Below are 9,486 nucleotides of genomic sequence, written 5' to 3'. Positions count from 1 at the left end.
AAACTATTTTATAACTTGGAAGAGGGATGTCGTAATCCAAGCTATAGAATATTTGAAGGTAGGTAAATGACGATTTACCAATTTCCACCATGAAAAACGAAATATAATTAAGTTTCATTTGGATTTGAAACTCCTAGATCTTTTGAGATACATTTAACTTTCAATGGCATGTTTGAATCTCGATTGTGCCCTCTCAAGTTTGTGACTGGGATTCCGAGGATCACAAACAAGGTGTGAATAACCATGCAAATTGACTTGGTACCCTAAATTTTATCACCTAATCGATGTGACGGTTAACCACACACGCTCCACCGATCTATGATAAAACTTAAGTCACCCTTTGCCACACATTGTCAGTCCCATGTTAGTGTGCCGGTTAACCACACACGCTCCACTAACGACTTAACAAAGGTACAAAGTGTAATTTCATGGGTTAGCACCATTTCACATTTTCCTAAGTAACTAAGATTGGGAATTTATAAGTGTTTAGTTACTTAGTATTTATCATTATACTTTTAATGAAGGGAGAATTATAGTCCTTTCCTACTTGTTCGACTAACGACCCTCCACCAGTCAAGGAAGCGGTGGGTGAGAGTGGACACCCATTAAGCTGCCATTTTATAGGCAGTAACCTTATACCACCCTTATAGACCGGCTTTGTGAATGAGGCCTACTAACGGTAATATTGACTTTATCTTATACATATCTATATAATTAAAATTATAATAATAGTATAAGGTTGTATTTTAAACATTTAAAATACTTGGTGGTTTAATCTAGTAATTAAACTATACTATTAATTTAATTAAACTTAAACCATGTCTTTATGGAATTATTAACTCTTTTAATTAAATACTTTAATTAATTTAATGATGTCCATAAAGTTTGAATCTTAACCTTTTAAAATTCTAGGGTTTGGAATTAAAGTGTACATGGGGAGGTGACTTTACAAATTCCAAAACTTGAGGGCAAGTTTTGAAACTTTTCAAAACTCTTTAATTTCATAACATATGAGTTTAATATAGGTTTTTTAAAACTTTTAATGAAGAGACTCTTGGAAATCCATAACTTGAGGACAATTTATGGAGGTCATAAAACAATTTATGGAGAAAAGACTTTTTCATTAATGAGACTTTTCATGTAACTTGAGGACGAGTTACAAAAACACATTTTATGAATAAGTTTTAGACCAATTTGGATCAAAAACAACTGTCACAAACATATCTAGCAATATTCATAATCTTGATTAAACTCATATGAACAAGACAATTCAAATCAAACAATTTTCATGTAATTAGCCTAAACATTAAACTAATACAAAACATGAAACTTTTGACAATTATCTTTGAAATTGGATTAGAATGAACATTACCACATCAAAAACAGGTTTATAAGTCCAAAAACAGCTTTTTGTAATGTTCCTAGTCCAATTCCAGCCAAAAAGCACGAAGATATGCATTTTGGGAGACAAACTCGTCGAGTTCTTCATGGAACTCGTCGAGTTCATGCTCTAATACATGAACTCGTCGAGTTTTCCTCCAGAACTCGTCGAGTTTCAGGTCCTGACAGATTCTTGGCTTCGAAAAATCAATTTGCATCAAGTGTAATCGAAAACAGCCCTAAGCTCTGATACCACCGTTGGGTTTTGAGCATTCTAACACTCCTAAGTGTACATGCAACCCTAAATACCTTAGATCTATGTTTTCTCTATTATACATGCAGTTATGAACTTTCCAAGGTATTCATCCTAACTAGCATAATAACATAGATTCATATGAATATATTAAGTTAGAATTACATACCTCATTGATGTAGAATGTCTTCATGAAGCTTGAGTGCCTAGTTCCCCAAGTGTGAAACCTCAAATGGTTCACACAACACCAAATACACTTGGAATAGATTAGAGAGAAATCCACACTTCATGAAAATCGGCTAGCCCTTTTCTCTCCCACATAGTCGTCGATTTTGTCAACAATAAGATGCTTATATAGTTAGTGACAATTGGATCCATAGGTTCAAATATACCATGGAGCATCCTATGGGTTTTAGCCCAACTTGATAATCCATGGAGTCTTAGCCCACTATACAAGTATGGATGATTTACACAATCAACCCATATATTTAATTAGTCTTCTTTTGATCACTTAATTAATCCTAGATTAATTCTTGATCAGTACTAATTAAATAATCTTATTAATATATTAGAACTTATAATATAATAACAAACCTTAAGTGTTATTTCTATCATTATAGTCTATCCAAATGCATGATGCCATGCAACCCAAATGGACCATGTCGGGTCGGGTCAAGTCTTACCAATTATAGTTACGGACTTAGACATTAATCCAACACATCTGAGACTTGGAGCTTCCTCGGTTTGGCGGGATATGATCGGGGATTCATTCGAGACTTCTCTAAGATTGCTATTCCTCTCACTAAGTTGATGAGGAAGGTAATTGTGCTCAAATGGGGTCCTAAACAGTAGGAATCATTCGAGGCTCTTCGCCAGAGGCTGTGTGAGATACTGATACTTTCCCTTCATGAGGGAGTTGAGGATTTCATGGTCTACTGTGATGTATCCACTATAGGGCTGGGTGTTGTGTTGATGTATAGGGGGCATGTGATTGTATACACTTCGAGGCAACTGAAGTCTCTCGAAGCGAGGTATCACACTCATGATTTGGAGTTGGGGTCAGTGGTTTTCTCTCTCAAGATTTGGAGCCATAATCTTTATGGTGTACGGTGTACCATCTACACAGACTATAAGAGCCTGAGATATCTTATGGATCAAACTAACATGAATATTAGGCAGAGGAGGTGGTTGGATGTAGTGAAAGATTACGAATATGAGATTATGTATCATCCAGACAAGGTCAATGTGGTGACCGTTGCCTTAAGCCGGAGGGCGATTAGTGCCTCGATTCAGGATGTGTGTGTGTGTGTGTGTGAGGATGACTGTGATGTCCCTAGTTTTAGAGATTATCAAAGAAGCATAGTCGGAGGCCATAAAAGAAGAAAATCGGAAAAGTGAGCAGGTGAACGGTAAAATTTTAGACTTTGATATCGACAACTGAGGGTTTTTGACTTTTCATGGGCGGGTTTGGGTGCCTTATACTGGTGGGGTTCGACAAGTATTGATGAACGACGCCCACAAGTCTAGATTTTTCATTCATCTAGGGTCTACTAAGATGTATCTTGGCCTAAAGCATAGTTATTGTGGCCGTGTATGAAGAGGAATGTAGCCTGATTTGTAGAGCGATGTTTGACCTGTCGGAAGGTCAAGGTTGGGCACCAGTGCCCTCGGCCAAGTTGCAGCCCCTAGAGGTTCCAATATAGAAGTGGGAGCAGATCACTATGGATTTTATTACAAAATTGTCGTAGACCGCAAGGGGTTTTGATGCTATTTGGGTGATACTGGACCATTTGATGAAGAGTGCTCATTTCATGGCCATAAGCGAGGGCTATTCTATAGAGAAGCTTGTTGAGATTTATGTCCGAGAGGTAGTGTTTTGGCATGGGGTGCCGAATTCCATTGTGTCAGATTGAGATGTTCGTTTCTCTTCCATGTTTTGGAAGAAGTTTCATAAGGAGTTGGGTAACCAGATTCATTTCAGTACTACATATCATCCGCAGACAAATAGGTAGAGTGAGTGGACTATTCAGATGCTCGAGGATATGTTGTGGGCTTGTATCATTGACTTTGGTGGGAGCTAGGACTCCTATCTCTCGTTGGCTGAGTTTTCTTACACCAATAGCCATGATGCCAGTATTGACATGCCTCTCTTTGAGCTTCTATATAGAAGGAGGTGTCAGAATCCTATATGTTGGGGCGAGGTCGCATATAGAGTGATGGGGAGCACGAAAATAGTGGTTATGATGACCGAGCTTATCTAGCAAGTTAGATAGAGATTGATGATGGCCAAGAGCCACCAGAAAAGTTATACGGATTGGTGATGCTCTGAGATAGAGTTCTAGGTGGGAGATTTAGGGCTTTTGATGGTATCACCCTAGAAGGGTGTTATCTACTTTAGGAAGCAGGGCAAGCTGGGCCCCAGGTTTATCGGGCCATTCAGAGTGTTAGCCCGTGTGGGCAAGGTGGCTTACCGGTTGGAGCTACCAGAGGAGTTGAGGCAGATTCATAATACCTTCCATGTTTCTGAGTTAAGGAAATGTATAGCTGACGAGACAGTGTTGGTACTTTTGGAGGATATTTAGATTAATGATCTGTTGAATTACATCGAGAAGCCTATGGCAATTCTGCACCGGAGAGTGAAGACCTTGAGGAAAAAGTTAATGAACTTGGTCAAAGTTCAGTGGCAACACCAAAAAGGCTTGAAGTGGATGTGGGAGTCCGAGTGTGAGATGTGCGAGCACTATCCTAATCTGTTTCCCAAGGATAAATCCGATGGCGAATTCTGATTCTAGTGGGGGAGAATTGTAACATCTGATTAGCAGGTATATTCATTTTTAGCTTTTGACCTAATCAAAGTATCCACATTTGGTCGCTTGTGGTTTAAGTTGACATTTCCGCATACGTTGGGCGTACGTGAGGGTAAGCGTAGCGTACTCAAGAGAAGTGTGGGATCAAGGAAGTTACACTAGTATAGTAGGCGTACATGTGGTATACCGGGTGTACTAGCCAAGTCTCCAAAACCCTAAAATTTAGGGTTTCACCCCTATTTAAAGACATTAATCCACCCTTGGACCTCCCATAATCAGCCTCCACTCCTTTCAAACCCTAATCTCATGTGTATTGCTTCTGAGTGAAGATCTTGAATCTTGATGGTGATTTTGGAGACGTTTTTTTTAAGAAGAAGATTATTGAAGAAGGTGGTGTTGCTTGAAAGCTTGTGGATCCACAAACTACTTCATCTTGTGCATCTTTTGAAGGTATAAAGTTTATACCTTGATATGTTTCCTTTTAGATCTCCATAGTTGAGTTTTAATGAGCTTTTGTCCCAAATCTTAGACATTTCTGAGTATGGAGTACTCCATAGCATATTAGCTATCCTTTCATGTGTTCTAGGTCTTGTAGATTCATAAAAATGTTTTCTTGATCATCTCCCTTGGACCATGCATGATTTAAGTGACTTAGAGTGTGATAGAAGTTATAGTTTTGTGTATTGGGCCCTTCCTAGCCATGTAAAGGCTTAAAGTCGATGACTTTATGGGTTAAGAGATCCTATTATGGTCAAATCTAAAGTTGGGATAGGTATCTTAACAGATTAAGACATAACAGTTGATGAATATAGGTCAGGCTGAGTACGCCGGACATACTCCTGGCTACTCCCCGTGTAGCCATGCCCGTTCCCATTGGTCGCTGATTTGAGCAATACGCCAAACGTACACGTTGGGTAGTTGTTTTTTGTTGACTTTGACTTTTGGTCAACATTTTAGGGATTTGGACCATTAAAGGGGAAAAATGGTCTTTTTTCCGTTAAGAGGCTTAGTTGTGGAATTTGGACTTGTAAGTTGAGTTATGGACCTTAGGTTCTAATTAGGGTTAATTATTGTAATTATTGTAATACAAATGGGCCCAACCCAACATACATATAAATAGGCCTAACCTAATCATACAAATAGGCCCAACCCAACATAAATATACATAGGCCCATCCCAACATATAATAAATGGGCCCAACCCAACATACACATATAAGAGTCACAAAGACAGCTAGCATCATACACAATATAGTGAGAAGACTCACCTTTCTCATAGGATCAGAGAAATCTCAGCTCAGCCTCATGAAATAGGTGTTACTACCCACCTATTGAATCACACAAGTTCCCACCTTAGTCTACAGTCTAATACTAACAATTTGACCCGAGTCAATCTAGTCAAAAAGTTAACGGTCAAAGTTTGAGTTCGACTGACCCCCTCGTCGTGGCCAATCATTGGCCACGTTGTGGCTGATGAGTTCGGCCCCGACCCAACCTCTCAATCATAAGGAAAACCATTGCCACACCATGGAAAAAAAAAGTCCAAGACAGTCGCAAATAACCAAACCCCACATCGTGGTGAACAGGTTGCTACGCCGTGAGCAATGAATGTACACAATGTAATGGATTCAGCTCCCCCCCCCCCCCCTCGCGCAATCATTAACCCAACCCTACATCCTTTCTAGAAAACTTCCTAATGACCATTAAGTCCTAAAGATTGCTTCCTTTTGGGCATGGATGCCCAATACTGTTGGATATAGTGTCTAAGTCCATAACTATATTTGGTATGTACTTGACCCGACCCGACATGGTCCATTTGGGTTGCACTTCACCCAAACAATTTGTAGATAATCTTTTGAGAATAGTATAGTTATGATTTATTAATATATTATAAGTTCTAATATATTAATATAAAAATCATATTATTTAATTAGTATTGATCTATAATTAATTTAGAATTAATTTAGAGATCAAAAGTATGACTAATTAAATATGGGCTCTTGTATTTATATAGTGTGGGCTAATGTTTATTTGGAATGGGCTAGGCTTGCATGGAAAGTCCATGGATACTCCATGGAGCTTTAACCCATGGATCTCATGGAAATGAAAAGACATGGGTATTAGGGTTTACATGGATATAACCCTAATCCACCACACTATATAAAGGAGGCTTTAGTTCTTGAAATCACACTAGTTGTGGTGAGTATACTAAGAGGGTCGATTTCAAGAATGGTTGTGACTATTCTCTCAATTTTCCAAGTTTGTGGTGATTTGTGACTTCCATTTGAGGTATCCACATTATTGGTGCTAGGCTCTCAAACTCCAAGCAATCAACTACAACTACAAGGTAAGTAATTCTACTAGTTTTATTTGATTCAAGTACCCCATGTCATGCTAGTTAGGATAAGAACCTTGAAAAAATAATTATTTGCATGTATCTTAGACAAACATAGATTCAAGGTTTCTAGGGTTGCATGTACACCATAGGAGTGTTAGAATGCTCAAAACCCATCAAATACATGGCTAGGGCTCAAGCTAGGTCAAAAGTGAAGGAAAACACCAATATTTCATGCAAGGTGTTCCAAAACCTCAACACACTTCAGTTCTGGATTATATGATACTCCAAGGATGACAATGATCCATAAAGTTGCTAAATTTATGGGATCCTCTTACTCTGACTACATCATCATGAAGAGAATGGGGGAAAAAAACCTAGATCTAGAGACATAAAGCAATAAAGGTTGGTTCTTGATCACTTACAAAGGTCCAAAATATAAGGTCGGAGGTGATGATGAGGCTTGCAAGCTAGATCCACGCCCCGAGTGTGCTTTTTTCTTGTTCTTCAAAACACCAAAATACCAACAAAAGCTCAAGATCTTCAACAATGGAGGCTAGGGCTATAATGAGAGTGAGAGGGAGGTGATGGAGGCTGAGGGTGTGAAAGCCTTAGCCATCACATCCCTTAAATAGGAGCAAAAACCTAGAGATAGGGTTTTGCACAAAATAGATGCCACGACGTGGACAAAATAGCGCCACGATGTGGCGCTCATTAAGGATACATGCCCCCTAAAACGCACTGCCACATTGTGGCTAACCAAAAATCCCAAAATGCTTTTAGAATTCATACCTCGAAGATCCAGATGTTATAAAAGACGAAGTGATAATTTTGCTCGTGCATGGATCAATATAAGTGACGATCCGAATCACATCAACTAGCTAGATGGGAATTCATTATGGAATAAGATCACCCAACGGTACAATTGTGAGTCAGTTGTGCAAAGCAACAAAGTATGGATTAAATCTTTGCCAAATGGAGATCAACAAATGTAGTGCTAGTATAGTCTCACACTATGTATAGTAGGTTGAGGCATAATTCTATAAATGGTGAAAATGATGAAATGTTGTTCGCTAACGCTCTTCGAAGTTTCCATGCCACAAGTAACAAACCTTTTTTGGTTTGTAGAGTTTCGACAAGTTATGAGTAGATCAAATAAACATCATCAATATTTCGAATGAAGTTGTCTTATGTGTTATTTTAGTTTGAAGCTTGTTTTAATTTAAAGTGTTATGTTATATTTTAATTTCAAGTGTGTTGTGTTTTATTTAATTTAAAGTGTCTTGTGTTTTCTTCTATTATGTATTTTTTTTTAAGTGCGTTTGTAATTTCGTTAATGAAATTTAAATTTTTATAAATAATTGGTTTAAATTGATTATTTTTTATATAAACTAAATATAATTAAAAAGTTAGCATGTCCCCTCTAAATAACAAAATTTTGATGCAGCGTGACAAATCCTATGGCGTGACAATATTTTTAGTTTGATGTGGCCTTGTAGTACGTAGGAATACAATAACATGTTGAAAATTTTGCTGTTAATTTTTCACTAAGAGATCGGCTCGTTTACATTTACCAATAAACAAACTGAAAGATTTATTAATCGAATTAACTTGTTCTTTTCCACAACTTTCATGTTTGAACCGGTCTACAATGTCTATGCTTCCCCAGGGTTAGCAGAAACATTCAATTATACTTTACTTTCCTAACTAAGTTTATTAATTTTACAAAATATATAGTTGCAATTCTAATCGTCGAACACAAAGAAAGAATGTTTTTTTGAAGCTAAGTGAAGGTAATTAAGTGACCATTATCAATATTTAAATGACTAACGGACAAATATAACTTTCAAAGAATAAACCAAAAAAATCAAAAATATCGTGAGAAAAATGCTTTAGAATTTACAAAATTAGTTGAAAAGGCCCATTTCAAGTTTTGGGTTTTTCTTCAAATAATCTCTTAAAGCATGGTTAGAGTAAATCTAACATAAGTAATTCAAGTAAAACAAAAAAAAATGGAAAATAATATTAGTAAATCTAGCTAATTCACTCAGAACCGAAGCAATGAAGTAAGTGATTGAAAGACTTCTTCTTCACAGGGGATGGTTAGCCCCATGTCATGATCGAACCCAAACTCTTCTTCCGCTTGCCTGAGTAGACTTTGGAACTCTGGCCTCGATAGGAATGAAATTGGTATGATGTAGCGGCTGCGGTTTTCACCAACGTAAACGACGAAATGGCCCTTGGGTACGTCATCATAATGTTGTTTCTTTCCTAAGCTTGAGCACCTCTTCATGATATGCTTAACAAGTGCAGCTTGTGAGAGCTTGTTTGATGACTTCTTCAAGGCCATTTTGGGAAATTATATGTCACTATTTAGGCCTTATGGTTTAGAGAGAGAGAGAGAGAGAGAGAGAGAGAGAGAGAGAGAGAGAGAGAGAGAGAGAGAGAGAGAGAGAGAGAGAGAGAGAGAGAGAGAGAGAGAGAGAGAGAGAGAGAGAAAGAAAAGGTGGTGTGGTGTCAAATGAAAAGGTAACTATATATAGGTAGCTTTATAAACAGGTATATATATATATATATATATATATATATATATATATATATATATATATATATATATATATATATATATATATATATATATATATATATAATGAAAATATTTAGAGATCATAAATCTTTTTTTCGATTTTATATTATAAAAATTCGTAACTT

General features: G+C 37.3%; 1 pseudogene; it reads right to left on the bottom strand.

Moving 5' to 3' along the window:
- Window positions 1-8,650: 8,650 nt before the first annotated feature.
- LOC145068499 (protein SMALL AUXIN UP-REGULATED RNA 51 pseudogene) lies at window positions 8,651-9,233 on the bottom strand (annotated as a pseudogene).
- Window positions 9,234-9,486: the final 253 nt, after the last annotated feature.

Source organism: Lactuca serriola, chromosome 8 (assembly GCF_051521515.1).
Source record: "Lactuca serriola cultivar US96UC23 chromosome 8, Lser_US96UC23_V15, whole genome shotgun sequence".
Classification (NCBI taxonomy): domain Eukaryota; kingdom Viridiplantae; phylum Streptophyta; class Magnoliopsida; order Asterales; family Asteraceae; genus Lactuca; species Lactuca serriola.
This window is presented reverse-complemented; position numbering and strand designations above follow the sequence as displayed.